Source organism: Vicugna pacos, chromosome 4, assembly GCF_048564905.1.
Source record: "Vicugna pacos chromosome 4, VicPac4, whole genome shotgun sequence".
NCBI classification, from domain to species: Eukaryota; Metazoa; Chordata; class Mammalia; order Artiodactyla; family Camelidae; genus Vicugna; species Vicugna pacos.
The window spans coordinates 40,675,543-40,693,130 of record NC_132990.1 but is presented as its reverse complement, the minus strand read 5'-3'; positions in this window follow the sequence as shown (position 1 = coordinate 40,693,130).

Genomic DNA, 17,588 nt, shown 5'->3' with positions numbered 1-17,588 from the left:
ATATATAGACTATTATATGGGGATAGAAGTGATTTCTTTTAGAAAAAGCTTTTTGAAGGAAATGGCATTTGAACCAGCCCTTAAAAGAATAGGTAGTATTTAAAGCATAATTCAGATCACATCTAATTGAAGATATTTAGCACACATCATGTCCTCAAAATAAAGGGCTTTATGCATTAAAAAAGAAGAATTTTGCTTTTCAAAATAAAGGAGTTTGAAATGAATAGGGGAAATTGAGTAGCATTCTTCATAGCTTCATTCGCTTTACCTGTAAATGGTACCCTAAAAATCTGCATGCAATGTTGGCTTCTGGGGCTAGGAGATAATACAGCTGGGCTGAGTTTTCTAAGTCTTTGGAATGAATATGTAAAAGGAATACAATGATTTTCTCTAAACACATTGTATGAAGTATCTTACTGCTCAGTGGTAATGAAATGGTCTTTAAGGTTGAGGCCACAATCACCCATGCCACTCTATTTTATTCAGTAGTATTTCCCAGAAAACAGCAGTTAAAATAATCAGTGTTTAGCTTTATCCTTTAGACGATTCGAGGCTGATTGTGTCTTTACTCTGAAGAAATCCTGATAATTATTAACTCCCTAAAATAAAGCTTCAAACTTTGTGTAAAGAATTATGCAAGATAATTGAAAAGAATTTTAATTGATAGACATGGAAGGTAGCTTTAAATTTCTTCTAGAGGGTTAATATTCTCGTTAGCTTTATAGTTAACATCACCTGGTGTCTGAATTCTTCTTTTTTCAAAGCACAAGAATGTTTTGATAATATGTTTGAAAGTTCTATTTCTCCAAACTCTCTTGTTTCCTTTTATATATAATTTATATTTATAGACTATCTATTGAATATCCACTTTTGTCTATCCAAAAGTATAATGCAGTTTTTAGCAAGCTGAAAACCAAGGCTGCTGTTAAGATTCTCAACACACTAGATAACAAAAAGGAGTGTTGTCACAGAGGGAATTTAGGAGCCTGGAGGGGAGGGAAGGATTTGAGGATTTGACAATAGATGAGTTCCCCTGAAGGGATGACCACCACCTAATTTAACAGCTCAATTACCAGTTCTGCATGTGGCTGGGCCTTCTGGAGATCCTGATAAAGATGATGAGAAATGATTATCTTCAGTTTAACTGTAATACAAAAGTCTGTTAAATATCAGATGCAAACCACAAAAGTCCTTTGTATCAACCATTTTTTCCCTCACTTGGCACATGTTTTGCTTGAGTTTTTTAAAAATTAAATTTCTACTCCAAAAAAAAAAGACATTTCTTCTTCATGTCAAACATTTTTTGGAAACAGTTTTTGTCTCTAGGATAAAGATAATATGATAAGTTTTTGTATTCAGTCAGCTACTTAAAAATAGAAAGTGAGTATCTTTCTTTTTTCCTTAGCAGATATCTATTCAAAGATACTTTGTTAGAAAAAATATCTATCACAACTGTGTATATAATTATAGTATTGTATATATGTACTGTATACTGTCACCATGATTGTTCCTATTTTTTAATTTCTTTTAAAAATTTATTTATTTATTTATTTGGGGAGGGGTAATTAGGTTTACTTATTTATTTTTAGAGGAGCTACTTGGGGTTTGAACCCAGGACCTTGTGTATGCTAAGCATTTACTCTACCACTTGAGCTTATACCCTTCCCCATCTATTTTTTAAATTTCATTGACATCTGTCTAGAGATATTTAAGAAATATACACATCATTTTGAAAGTGTTCTATTCTAATTAATAGGAAATACGTTATTTACAATAGGCAAAATATATATTTCTCCTGAAATGTTTTTTAGGGATTGTTTTAGTCAAACCTTTATTCATTTAAATGTCTTTAGTCTAAATAAAGAACTAGAAAAGTAATCCCTCTGAGACTAAATTGAACATCTGGGGCTAGGGGAAAGCTGAGAACAGAGCTGAGATTCAGAACATGACATTTGTATCTCTGTCGTTCATGTTTCTTGCTGGCCTGTTACGTACAATATGTACAATATTTCTATAACTGCTGCTTTCTATTTACCTGGCACTGGCAGAAAAGGTGCTGGACCCAAATGTAAGTGAACCCCTATGTGTGGCAAGGTGTGAAAAGAGAATGCACAAAGCTTTCTTCAAAGTACACAGAACCTTTGCTTTTATTTGAAAGTAGAGAAACTTCTCTTTATTAAGTCTGAAGTTCCACAACATTCTATCTTACCCTTAAATTACGGAGTTTTAAGCCATTAGAAAAATAATACTAAAATATGCACTCACTTTATCTTCCTGGATAATGGATGCTTTAAATGTATTATTTTAAAATATATGTCTATGTATAAAATACATGTTATATATATATGTACATGTGTGCTCACTCTGAGGTAGGCATTTTTATGCATATTTTAGAAATGAGGAAACTGAGACTAAGAGAATATAAGTAATTTGTGCAAAGTCATGACAAGCTGAGTAGTAAAAATTTGAACTGAAAGCCTGTGCCCTGCCTACCAATTCTTTTGCCTTTGTTGTCAGAGTCTTTGGAAACATTTTGGAATCCTTTCCAGTTTTCAAATTAGAACCTACGTATATCTTACGGCTTCATTGTCATGCTGCTGATGAAGTGGCTCTCACACATAGAAGGGTGGCAGAGCTGTTACCCAGCCAAGTGGGGTGGCATTGCCACATGTTCAGTTCAGGCGGTGGATGGAAAGGTTGGAATGGTTGGACCCATAGAAACCTGGGCCGCCTTCCTTAACCGCAGTCCTATTGTTTCAGGTCATTTACATTCATGGAGCACTTCAAGACTCATCTCAGCAAACTGCCAGGGCTCTGCTGTGGGAATCTCCTTGGTCTGCAGGCACAGACGAAGCCCTTGAAGATGGCTGCTGCCCCAGGTAGGAAGATGACCCAGGTGAGTTCCTTGACTCTTGAGAGATGAGCTCTGTTATAGGAGGAAGGAGTGTTCTGAGACTTGAAACAGAGGAAGGAGAAAGTGAGTAAAATTGGATTTAAATGGAAATCTGATGTTCATTTGAATTTGTTCCAGTTATGCTTGGAATGCCTGATACATTTGAATTTTCAAGTTTAGAACAGTATTATGTGAAAATGCCTTGATAATTCCAGAAAAGAATATGTCTAAGGGGAATGAGGAAGTAAAGGTGTCTTTTATTACTTTCAGCTTTTCCTTAAATCCATTTAATTATAACAGTACCTTACATCTTTAATAGCTTTTCAGGGCACTTTGTGATATGTAACTTTATTTTATTCTCACAATAGATCTTCGTTGTGGGCAACACAACTGAAATTTTCTCCATTTTGATGGTAAAAAATCTGACAGACAGAAAGAGTATGTAAATACACTATTACTATTATTACTGGTGGTGAGTCAGTTAAACAGTAAATTTGATTATTTTTAAAAAGTATATGTATATCTGTCTATAGCTATGCCTTAATATTTTATTTATGGTTTAAACATATAAGTGTACATCTTGACATGGGCTAAGGCTTTTTATTTGCATATGTTTTTGATAATTGAAGTTCCCTATAATTTATTTTTCTTACATAAATCACACTCATAATGAATCATCTATAATTTCTAGAGTTTTTTAGGGGTAGGGGCCTAAGTGCTTAAAAACATTTTTTTAAAACAATGAGTTCAGCCTCCTATAGTTTTATAGTTAATTTTACAAATATTTTATTGTTATCGATTCTGGCATCTTTTTTGTAGCAACTTGCTTTTACTTAGTCTTACTAAAACCTTCAATGGCATTTTCATAGTGATGCATCAATTTTCATATCCATTGTCTATTGGCATATGAATATTTACTGAAGTTGTGCATTTGTAACAAGGACAACAGACACACACAGGTTTGGGAGCAAACACAACTGATTCTTATTAGACATACAGCACAACGAGTGTGGGCAAGAGTGTGTAGTTAGTTGCACTTGTAAGTAGTCCACTAGCTGCAAGCATTCAATGTGTCGAAGAATGCAGATTTTTTAGAGATGGAAAGACATACCTCAATTTATTTTACTTATAGGTAATTGAGAGAAGAGCAGTTGAGAAGAAATAATTTTGAATGTAGGCAAGATTTATCTAAGGTCTATTTATTATATTATCTACTTAGTAAACTAGTATTTTTGAAGTACCAAGTGTGTATCAGATACACAATTCTAAGAACTGAGGACATTCTACTCTTATGAAATAGAGTCTGTAATTAAGGGAGAAGGACATTAAACAAATTACTTTTGTAAGGTGGTGAAAAGTCTGTGAAAGAGAGACTTTGGGGTTTGGACAGAGACTGTGGTTTTAAGGCTTCACCGAGAAGTTGCTTTTCCAGTAAAGATGTGAAAGAAGGGAGAGAGTGAATCTGCTTTAATGGTGCTAACAAACAAAATGCAATGAAATTCAGAGGAGGCTTTTATTTAGCTAAGTTTGGGAATTCAGGGAACCGGCTGGGGATCAGCAAATGTGGAGGTCCTGAAGTGGAAGAGCTGGTGTATTTGAGGGACAGCAAGGAGGCCAGTGTGTCTGTGGCAGGGTGTGGGGTTGGGTAGGGGGGATAATAAATTGGACCAAAATTAAAATGAGGGGTAAGGGAAGGAGTGTTGCAAACAGAGTCACCTAGTCTCGTATTAGAACTTTGGTTTTTACTTTGAGGAAAACAAGAAGACATTGAATGGTTTGAGTGGATGGGGAACATGATCTGACATGTGACAGGATCTCTGTGTGCTCAGCTGAGAATATCCTAAAGAAAATCAAGAGTGAAAACACTCAGAACAGGTGGTAGACTACTGCAGAAGTCCATTTGAGAGACCAGGGTAACATCTGTAATTTCAAGCAATGAGATTAGCAGTAAAGGTGGAGAACTATTTATATTATTGTTAAAAATAAGACAATGGGCCCACAATGGAGTTACTTATGCTAAACCACATGTCACTAAACTGAGACAATTAAGTTACAGTTTCCGCTCTTCCAGAAATGGAATCTTAAACCAATTAAGAGCCACCTGATCAGCACTATTTAGGTAGTCTGCCTGATAGACCCCTACCGTTCCGTAAAGGAAAGTGACTTTGCAATACCAACCTACTTTTTTGTTTAGTACAATTTCCTTGCCTTCCTTTCTGTCTATTAAAGTCTTGCATTTTGTGCAGAGCTCCTTTCTATCTGCTAGATTGGATGCTGCCTGATTCACAAATTACAAGAAGATCTTTGAGTAAATAAATCCAATTTGCTCAGTTGAATTTGGGGGGGATAGGTAATTAGGTTATTTATTTATTTATACATATATGTGTGGAATTGAACCAGCACCTCATGCATGCTAAGCACATACTCTACCACTGAGCTTTACCCTCCCCCTATGAATTTTGTTTTTTTGATGTTATTTAAAAAAGTTTGAAGATAGCAAGAAAGGTGAAGACAGCAAAATGAAAAACAATAAAAATATTTAACAGTAGAAGATTTTTGAAATTACATTATGGACATATAATGAATATTATATAAAATGCATGAGGCATATAGAAAAAAATCATGAAGACACATTCAGTCATGATATATGGTAGTGTTAAGTAAATGCAGTAGTTTACAAGATAGACAAACTGCATTTTCACAAATAAAAAATATGAATCTATGTTACTTATACATACAAGGCAAAAAAGACAGGGAGCATATACAATATATGCATGGATTATGGATGTGTTTAAATGCTCTTATTTTTGCTCTTCTCTATTTAAAATTGTTTTCTATAAAACAAGCTACAGGTATTAGTTGATTCATTTCTTTTTTCTTTTTTTTTTTGAGAAGCAATTATCTTTAAAATTCTGCTTTTGGCTTGTTTGAAAAACATTCAAAAATGAGTGAGACATAATTCTTGTCATTAGTCTTCATAATTTTGTAGGTGGAAAGAAAAAAAATACACCAGTGCACATACCAATATATCAGGAAATTATACCAATGCAACTAGAGAAACACATACAAAATGTTATAAAGGTTTATAAGATGATAAATATTTAGCTGTCAGTGCATTTGAGTTGGGCTGTTAAATATCAGGAAGGTGTTTTCACAGTTTGTGGAATAGCATTCTCAGCTGAAGGAACAGAATTATCAGAATTGTAGAGGCAGGAATGTACATTTCCATATTTGAGAAAATAGGTTATATAGTGTGGCTAAAGCGTAAAGGAAGTATGTATGTAAAAGTGTTTATGTATAATATAGTATAAGAAAGTATGTAAATATAGTGGATTAGAATCAGACATGGAAAATGACAGACTCCATGTGATAGAAAATTGTTGGTCATTGAAGGGCTGTATATACATACTGTGTTCATAGGTGAAATATATTTGTATAAACTGTACTTAAGCTCCATAAATTTATATTCATATCTTAGCTAAAATCTGTATTCAGGTTTCTTGGATTATTAATGTTAGATTTGCACCAAAAAATGATATTTAATGAAAAGAAAAATGTACCCTTATGACTTCTCTCCCTTCCAGAAATATTTACTGATTTATTTTGAGCTTTACTAATACAAATATGCTGTAAATATTTACTGTGGATTGAAAATTTTACTCTAGGTCCCCATGTACTAAATTTTTTCTAAGTAGCAGCAGGAAGAATGTAGTTCATTATATGTGAAGTTTATTTGGAAGAATTAAAAGAATTTTTGCCTTTCAGAAGAACTCAGTAGTGACGTCTATGGAGATACTGGGCATCTCCTTTAAATTTGTCATGACTTATGGCTATGGAATGAAGCCAAAGCCAGCATCATGGCTGCCCTTTGTCACATTTCTGCAGTTTGTAAGTTTGCATTAGTCAACAGCACTTTGGAGGGTCTGATTACTTACTTGTGAACATTTGCTCTTGGCTGTAAACTGGTAAATAAACAAAGGTTTTGCATAAGAGAGCAATGACATTTTGGTAATTCTATGGGAAAAAAGTCAATTTGAACACTTGATTATAAAGAGAGGAAACTAAGATGTTACATTTTGCAGTCATTTGTCCCCCCCCCCCCGTTTGTAACTGACAGATTGGATTTAACACATGGAAACTGGAAGACTACTTGTCTTTAAAAATGGTCTAATTACATTTGGAACTTAAGGGAAATAGAAGATTCCAGGATATTTTTGTTTTGAATTTGAAATTGGGGACAGCGCATGCACAGTTGTTTGTTTTCACACTTTATGGGAATGAATCACACCATGTCGACCGTGAGATTTAATTATGTATTTAGCAGAGAAGCTGGAGATATGCCAGTGCAATAGCTAAGCTGCTGGAATAGCCTGTGCACAGCCCCTTCCAGTTTCCAGACACTCCAAACCTTTCCTAATAGGACGTTTAACATAGGCGATGGAGCGGTGTTGATGAGATGCATCAAATCTCAGCGGAATGCTTCTGCTTGGAAACAAAATGCTGATGTCAAAAGAAGGACATTTTTTATAAGAGGGAGCAAAGCTGCTGAACCTCTGGGCATAGGGGCTAACTTAAATGGAGGCAATTGAAGCAAAACATGTCATCTCTGCCTGTATTCGTTATTCTTTTCATCTATAGGTCAGTGCATGAACCATCTCTATCCTAAACCTTTACACACACACAGAACTTGTTGTAATATTTAAACCTTGGGGACCAAGGGGTGAACTGAAACTCAAATTATTTTAATGAGTCTTCTTCAATACTCAATTCAAAGTTGGATTGGGTGAGATTAATATATGTTCAAATATTTTATTTTTCTGATAAAGTTAACTAAATAGGTTAACTTATTTGTTAAGGATTCAGGAATGATACTTAAGTAAACTGAAAGAGAATAGGCAAGGCTGAAATGATTTTATGATTTTGTCATAAAATATATTTCCTTCTTAGATGTGTCTGATCCAGAGTTTTCATTCATTTCAACGTTCTTTAAAGTGGCTAGGAACATTTAAGGTTCTTGATATGTCAAAAGCCTAACAGAAATCATGTATTTCATTAGCATGAGAGAACTGTAAGGCTAATTACATTTTTTCTTATTTGCTATAATTGTATCACCCTAGTTGATTGACTGCAGATAATATTTTAGAATTTCATTGTCCATGGAGGAAAGTAATAAAAAACAAATCTTTCATGGTAAAAAAAAAAAAAAAGCTAGTACCCAAAGATACAACCTCTAACATTTATATTCTTATGATTATTTTTGTCTGCATTTTTCCTATTTCTCAAATGGAGATGAGAATCCTACATAAAAGCAACATAATGACTTTGGGCATGGAGTAGGAAGTGAAGAATGCTAATTTCTTCTAATTTATAGTAAAGTCTTTTTATTATGTTTAATGCATTTAATCTTTTGATCCTTGGTTCTTCTCTTTATAGCTGTTGAATTCATTCTCCTATAGTCTAAGTTATTGTTTGTGGGGGTTGTTGGAATTTAGTCTCGGTGAATATTCGGTTAGGCAATGATATAGCTGTAGTTTTAGTAAGATGACCATAAAACATGTTTGAGATTAGAGTGGAACTGTTTGTGATGGGGAATGGTGCTTTCCTTGTGTCGGTAATGTCAAATGGGAACCTTTAAAGACTGCAATTGGCTAGTTTGCTGAAGTAGGCCTGTTACTTGATTAATTAAAATATATCTGGTACCCCTGCTGGCACTCAGCTATAAAAAAGTAATTCAAAGATGAGTCCTTGAAAATATATCAAATTAATTTTTAAAAAACACAACGGAATGAAGCAATTAATTCACGACCAAAGGTAGAATTATGATTCTAGTTGACAGGCAGGGCAACAGCACTTAGCTGTGAACCAGCCCCCTTCCAAAACCCCCTGCCTCAGCTAGAGCATGCTGACTTGTCCAAGATCATGGCTCTTTCCAGAAGTGAATGTGAGTAGGATGTGGCAAGGGGCCATGTATAAAGGCCTGGTCTCTCATCCCAACTTGGGACAGCTCCAAAATTAATTCTGTCTTCAGAACCTCCATGAGTTTGGCTGTGGCTTTCATTGAGACCACATCAATATTCAGCTTCTCTCTCTGCTCAGCCCTGCCTCCTTCCCTTCCACAGGTGTTGATCACAAAGCATCCCCTCAGAGTTTCCTGTACACTAATTCCTTCTGAGTCTGTTTCCCATGAAACCTGACCTGCAACAACATCAGTATGTATAAGAGAAAGGGTTAATTAATCTTGGGTGCTTTTGTGTCCCATGTGTACAGTCTGGGGCTGGTAGCATACCCTGATATAGGAGGTGTGGTAGTCAGCCTATGTCCTTACACTCAATCTGGGTTGACTATATCTAGCCATACATCCTAAATCAGTCTCTTCAGTCTTAAGAAATTTAAAAACATTCATGTATTTCATTCTAACTACCTTGAAGAACATCCCTTTCCCTCCCCACCCACCAAAATGAATTGTGTATTCAGATCCAAAGCATGTGAGATGATTTCAACTGAACTTAAACCATGGCCAATAGCTAACAGCCTCATCGTGGTCTTTCAGGCAAAGTACCAAACTTGGAGTAAATGAATTCACATGTAAATAATATTATGCACCTTATTCTGTTTCCCAGAAGATGTTTCTTTGGATCCCAGATGTTGAAAGCATCATCATGTTAGGAGCCAGGAAATGTTTTGTCATTTCTGTTATGTGTGAAGAGTAATATTTAAAATATTTCTCTGTATTTGTTATTTTCCATCTTGCTTTGCAATTTCTATCGTTTGTAAGCTCAGTTTGGTTTTTCTGTGTATGTTTTTGGTGTGCCTGATTAAACCTGTTATTGTGATTTTATTTTGACACTCTTCGTGTCAATTTTCAGGAAACATCTGTCTGAAGAACAACGTAGAGCTCATCCTACAGGAGTGAGCCAGCCCTCTCTGCCAGGCATAGTAGAGTTCTAGCATCTGTGTGTTCAGACCAAATGGTGCCTGAACCAGTTTAATTTACTTATCATTTCACTTTGGAGAGCATTCACAATATAAAGATACATTCACAAAGAGACCATTTCTGCCAAACCAAAAACCAGTTTCAAAATGTTTCTAGAATGTGTAAATATTGATTATTGAGTCAGAATTTTCTCTCAATTTAGCAATTTTCCCATTATACCATTATACCACTAATGCAGATCTTGGTTAACTATGACTCTAGCTAATGAGTGATGTCTGCATAATGTGAAAAAGTTAATCTGTCTCTTCAAATATCTTTTCTTAGCTGGCTATGATTTGTAAATACTGGAGAAAATGTGTTTTTATCTATGGAAATGATCCATCTTCATAAGTACTCTTCCTCTGGTTTCTTGGCACTTACACACTCAGGCTTACACACCTTCATGTTAAACAATAATAATAATTAGTAGAAGAGGTAAGTCTTAATCTATACACTCAAGTCTCCACACCATATTCCATGTCTTTATTTTTCAGTGAGTGAACTCAAAGCCAAATTCTGAAGACCTTTCCTGCTGAGATGATGGAAAGATTGATATTTTCCTTTTTTAGTGTTTCACTGTCTTCCCTGAGTTGGGATATGAATCTGGAATCTTTTGCAGAGATTAACACTAGAAAGGAGGCTTCCTGCCTGTCACCATGGGACATCTGTTTGTGGACTGAATGTTCATGTCCCCCCAAAATTCATATGTTGAGGGCTAATCCCCAATATGATGGTATTTGGAGGTGGGTCCTTTGGGAGGTACTTGGGTTAGATGAGGTCATGAGGGTAGCCCGGATGATAGGAATTGTATCCTTATAAAAACTGGAAGAGAGATGAGAGCTGTCTCTCTCTTTGCCATGTAAAGACATGTTGAAAAGCAGATGTCCACAGGCCAGGAAGAAAAATCTCTCACCAGGAACTGACTCTGTTGATAACTTAAATCTCAGACTTCTCAGCCTCTAGCACTGTGAGAAATAATTGTCTGTTGTGTAAGCCACACAGTCTATGGTATTTTGTTATAGCAGGTTTAGCTGAATAACACAATCTGTGTGCACTAATGACTGTGAGATGATCCTTGCTCCTGTCCACATGGCCTCATCAAGCCTGGCACTTTTCTATTCGTTCTGTGCCATGCATGTGACTTGGAGATATCTTCCAGGCTGTCTGTAGCCTCACTTATTTGAAGCATCATGCAGCACCTTTCTCAAATCTTGTTTCCTCTTTACAAGCAACATATGGGTTCTCTTTCTCTCGAGACCCGTACGCCTACTCTACTCCTACTGGACTCCCTGCCTCTATTCCTACTACTTCTGAGTTCCTTAATGGCATGTGCATCTGAGGGGGGAAATCCAGACTGACTTGAAGGTAGACAATTTCTCTATCCACGATTCTTTGAGATACAGAAATCCTGTGTTTTCCTCAAGAGCAGACTAGCTGCTTTAATTAATAACAGTAATAATAACGGTAATAATAAAGCAGCCAGGGGAAGGAAGGACCACTTAGACTTTAATATCTCAAAATATTTTTCAACCACAAATCTGAGTAGCCAAATGAAGACAGGCATTTCCATTTCAGACAAGGAAAAGAGGATTGTAGTGTGCCTTGCGCAAAATTTGTCACTAGCCAGCAGAGGGAGCTTCTGAAGTTTCAGTGCAGATATAGGAGGCATGGGTATCTATCAGTGATCACAGATGGTTTGTCTCAGCAATAACAAGATACGCAGATACTTAGCGAAGGGGGAATCAAAGGTCTTTCTCCTAATGCCTAGGTTTAAATCCTTACTGGCTGTGAGATCTGGCAATGCCACTTAACTTCTCTGTCCTTTAGTTTCCTAATCTGTAAAATGGGCAGATGATTTTTAAAGTTTTTGACATATATTATTGTTACTTAAGTGATTCTTCAAGACAATGATTATTGAAGAGAATACCAGGACTGTTGGAAATGTAGGTCACCCTCTCATCCCCTCCCCCTGGCAGGAAGGAGAGAATAATGAGGAGGAAAAATGTTGAATTGACAGCATATTTATCTAGATGGAATGGAATTAAAACCAGAAGGAACTAAATTTACTTTGAACTGGTAAGATTAAGTTTCCTGACATCAGAGAAAATGGGTGTCTATAAATCCATTTTTCACAAGTGGGTCAAAGTGTCTATAAATTCATATCTGGCTATGATAATTAGATAATTATTTTGAAAATAACGTGTGGTTTATAATGCATCAGACACAAATGCAGGATTTATTGGCATGAACTAATTGATTCTAATTAGTTTGATACCTAATTTGGTTTTATGTTTCTACCTACATTTTACCTCCAAATTGAAGACTTTACCTTAACAGCTCACAGAGCATAATCCGTTAAACGTTTCTGGAAAAAGAAATGTATCTTCCCCTTTGAAAGTTATTCATTCTAATCATAAAATGCCACAGGCTTTTTCCTCCCCCCATCTCACCCTGCCCCCATTCAGGATTCTATAGGGAAAGAAATGGTAGGGAGATGAAAGTCCTTTAAGACTTCTCCCTTTAAGAAATGAGACTCTCTTTTCCCTAATTTAATTAAAATAAACATGACTTGAGAAAGAACAAGAAATACCTGCAGGTTTAATTCTAGTTTCTCCCCATCTGTTAGACCCATATTTTCTAAATGACCTAGCAGCTGTGCTGCAAAGACACCCCACACTAATATTCTCTTTTATACATGTCTAGGACGAAAGCTTTAGTAAATATTTCGGTATTTTATTTATATCAGATATAGTTACCTTTCAAAAATGCCATTTTGAAAGCTCTGAACTGTTTTCAGGAAGATGCCACTATCCTGTGACTGCACTTACCCTCCCTGTGACATAGTCAGTGGCTTATAGTCTTGGGTATATGAGCCCTGAGTTTGAGAGGCATGGGCACATACTTACATAGGAGCAGCAGAAAATAAGAACAAAAAGGAAAATTAACACCACATTGTGGTTGGCCTTGAGTGAGCAGTTCTAAGCTAAAGCACTCGGAAGGAATTCTTTAGGTAATGGGGGAATGATAGAAGTTTTTAATCAGGGCAGTTACGAGGCTTGAGCTTCCTTTGGACAAGCAGGATTGACTTGGTAGCTTATTTAAGATAGATTACGGGGAAGAAAAAGGAAAAGGAAAGAGGAAGGCCAGTTAGAAGTTACCACTGGAATTGAGGGTCATGGCAGAGACACTATAACAGAAGAGAAGAAAGCCAGCATAGACCCTGGACAAATGAAACTTGGAAATTGATTGGATGTTGGTGGACATTGGTGAGAGGAATAGTTTTCTTGACTCTGGGCAACTGTGAGGTTACCAAAAGGTCAATTAAAAGACATGGGAAATGTAAGGACTAGAGGAGCAAATTTGAAAGTGAACGGTGATAAATTCTACTTGAAAGCACAGAATTTGAGACAGTCAAGAATCATTCTAGTAATCTCTCCTACAGAAGCATAAACAATTTTTTTTTAGTTTTTGTCTCAATTGAGTGCATACATGTCCAATAAAATTTTAGATGTATTTAATGATATATTAACATTTTAAATATATTTATGCCTTTATGTAGTTTTTATCAATTGTTTATTACTAACAAAATGATAATTTAATCCAGATTTTTAAAAATAGAGATTTAGGGCTTCAGGGAATAAAATGAACTTTAAATTCCAGTTAATAAACACAACACATTTTTGGTGCAGAGAAGCATGGTGAGAGATCAATAAAACACTTTCAGGGATAAAATATATTTTATTAGAATAAAATTATATGAGAGAAGTGAAATGAAAATATGAGTTCAAGGAGAAAAGGAGAAGGTAAAATTCCCAATGTTTGTTTACTTGGCTCATTCATGTAGGTTTAAGACAGATGATGGGCTACATTAAATTGTTATGTATGTAGTGTCCATTGGATACATTGAAAATTATATTTTCATTTCAAAGTATCAATATTTACAGTGTACTAGAAATTACATGCTTTTCAGTCGTTTAAACTTATAATGAAAAATTTTAGTTATCAACTTAGGAAATGTAGGTGAGGTAGATAGTTATTCAGAATTATTTTAGGGAATACATAAGCAAGAAAAAATTTGAAGAGCACTGCTCTGGCATATTTTGAAAAATGGTAGGTTTGCCTCTCAGCTCTTTTGGTATCATCTCTCTGGATGCTACTCTTCTGAGTTTGTTTCTTCTTGGTGCTCTTCACTCTGCTCAGATCATGTCTCACTTGGGCTGATGTCAGTGTGGAGTTTGTGGCTGGTGGTTCCCCTGGCAGCAGCAGTACTGCTGACCCCAAAAGGCCTCTAGGGTAGAGGGTGAGGGTGGTCAAGTGAAATACTAAACATCTACAAGACCTCATCCTGGGTCAAAATCCTGGCTCTGTTTTATCCCAGCTGTGTGACCTTGGGCAAGTGACTTAGCTTCTCTGAACCGCTGCTATAGGTAATTGTTGGAGTTGCTTAACCAAATGAGATCATGTGCATGGTTGACTTTGCCCTTTGTGGTACGCAGAAAGAACTCAGGAAATTCTTGTCTTTCTCAGGGCAGTCAGTCCCTTCAGAAGCATGTGAGTTTATAGAGCTACATCACTTTTCCGCTCACCTTTTCTCTTTTAAGCAAAACAAATTTCTCATTAAGTAAATAACCAAAACAGTTAAATGACAGTGAAATATGCAAATAGGTAATTGTCATACTTTCTGCTGCCTACCAACTGTTAAGCACCTTTTTGATCATTAGAGAATTTCTGTAATTGTGAGTCAGAGCCCCCTAATGAAGAAGCCAGAAAATACCCTCGCTGGTAGGACATAAGTATTTCACAAATCAGATGCATTTACCCAAAATGTGGGTTAGGAGGTGAGTAATGTGACTCCATTTCCCAGGGGAGGGTCATGCAGCAACATGAAGTGTTTGTGGCCAGTTTCAAACCTCTGGTGTGAAAGTAGTGCTGGTGACCATGGTGATGGGAGTGGAGTCATGACCCTGGGGGCCAAATAACTTTCAGCATCTAGTTCATGAGGGCAGCAGTAGGGATGATCATAATACTGGTTCCAGACAGTTTATATGTCTTTCCTAGAAGCTCCACTCCTGATTTGGGCCTGTAGCGATGTTGATGGGCTGGGAGTGGGATTGGAGTTGGGGGTCACTGATAACTGAAAAAACTAGGGGAGATGAGAACACTATTGAATGAATGTTATATTAAAAAACCCAGAGCAAAATCTGATTTATGATTTTTACCTCTCACACTGTCCCTGAGACTCCAGCAACGCTAATCTAGACTTGAGATCTGTTTTGTAAAAGCTATTCAAAATGACAGGTCATAGATGGTAGTGAATAATTTTTTGCATTCCCACTTTTAGATAGGTAGGTTTAAAAAAGGAATGATACCATGAAGACATCCAAGGAATGTTATCCCCTGAGAGTGACTTTATCCTGTAATACATCCATCCTTGGAAAACACATGAGATGAAACTTGGAGACAAAAAAAGGCTTAATGTTATGGTTAGCAGGTATAAAATTATGTTGTGTAAAACACTTTATTTGTGTGTTATTTATTTTTCCTGGGTACGGTATTTAATATAGTCAGTCTTTTTGTTTCCTCTTCACTTTTTCATTGATCAGAATATTGCTAATACCACAGGATCCATATACCTTTTAAAAAGACTTGAATTACAGTGATAAATGTAATATAATTTTCTTTAAATTTGCTCTAATATACTAACTGATGCATAAACACATTGAAGCCCCTTTGTGAAAGATGAGGGCAAAGTAAATGAGGCCTGCTGTTTCAAAGGGTTTCAGATTTTATCTCTAATACTCAAGATTTCAAACTTGGATATTACATTAACCTTAGATATGCTAGTAATCAAGTGTGGCCAGACTGCTGTCTCCTGATTACATATCTGAGAAGATAAATGTGGTATTTATGCCAATCAAAGTCAACTTCAATTGACTTGTTGACCAGTCCCAAGCTTAACAGAGAGTTCTACAAAAATAATAAGATTAAGTCAGCTGGAAATGAAAAAAACAATTTACCCCTTAGCCATCTTCAGGCTAAAGATGCACAGTCCCTCAATACATTTGTTAAATGTGAGAAAGGCTGCAAAAACTTGGCAGGTTTATTGATATGTCATAACTTATGTAAGAATTGTCTGGTCTATGAAAAAAAGTCTCTTTTTAATTATGAAAGCAATGTCACAACATTACAGGGAGTTTGGCAAACAGAAGGGAAGATATCAATCATAATCCTAACACTCAAACATAAAAGCAAGCACAATATTTATGGGTTCTCTTCCTTTTGTTGTTCACTTAAGTGGGAAGTTTTCCATTATTGCAATCGTAATGTCTTCATAACAACTTTGTTTCTTCTTATTAAAGTTAGCCTAAGAGGGATTTCTGTGTTTTGCTATGTTGACTCCTAATTATCTGTTTTTAAAAGTTGCATAGTTTTCATTCAGGTAGCTATACTATAATTTATTTAACCAGTCTCTTACCTGCGGGCATCTCATTTACTTTGAATATTTTGAATTATGCAATGTGTTTCAGTGATTATCTTGTGATCATGGTGCTTTCCATATTTTAAGTACTTTCTTAAAGATAAATTCTTAGATTATATAATGGCATTCCCACACTCCTTTTTAAATTGATGACATTGGTTAAGACCAATTAAATGGGGATATTGGAGAATAAAAGCCAGTCTCCTTCAGTGGGTTGAGGAGTGAATGTGGGTGAAGAACTGGAAAATTTTTCTGCTGATTGTAAAAAATATTTTCAAGAAAAAGAAAGATTGAAGCTATGGGAATTAGAAAGGAATGACTGAAATAATGAAGTCCTGAAAAGGCAGTAAGGTCTGGGGTCTACAGTGTCAAAAGTTCCGTGGAAAAATTAGCAATGGGAGAAGGAATATGCTATCCCTTGTATGAGGGAAAATACAATTGTAGGAGTGGATGCAAGTAAGCCTCTTGGTTTGGTAGCAAGAAGCTGAGGGAATCCTTAAATGATTACAGGGGTCATCCACCAAGAAAACAGAATATGTCTAGAGTAGCCACTATTAAGAATGAAAGAAAATTGATAGGCAACAATAGCTGGCATTTTCTTTTGTGCACTCACTATGTGCTTGCTGATGTGCTAGGTGCTTGATATGCACTGTCACATAATAGTCATATAATTTTCTATTAATCCTCAGCAGTACCAGTGAGGGCAGACATTGATTCAGATTGGGCATTTGCCATGTGGATGCAATGGAAGGGCATTGCGAAAAGAGAATTGATGATGTGTCATGAGAGAGGTTGAGGGAGAGATTATACATCTTAGCTGGATAGGAGGAGTTGTAAAAGGGCATGCACTGTTAAAGATACTGTGTAGTGCTAAGGACAGATTTGCACCAAAGCACTGGCTGAATGGACCATAAAGAAAAGGACAATTTATGGGACCAAATCTTTAGTCATCTTTTGTGTTAACAGAAGAGACCTGACTGTGGCATCGCTGGTTTATTACCACCCTTTATAAATAAACTTACAAGGATATATGGGTGGAAAGCCAAGTGGAAAAAAATACATTGAATTTGGATATCTTGACTGGTCGTCATAGGAGGGGTTATATAATGGTCATTAGCATCATCATGGAAGAGCATATTGCAGTATGGTTACTGCACAGGCTTCAGGACCAGCCTGTTTGGGGTATATGTTCTGTTGGCCACTTACTAGCTGATAACCTTCAGTGTTGCTAGGTCTTAGGTTAC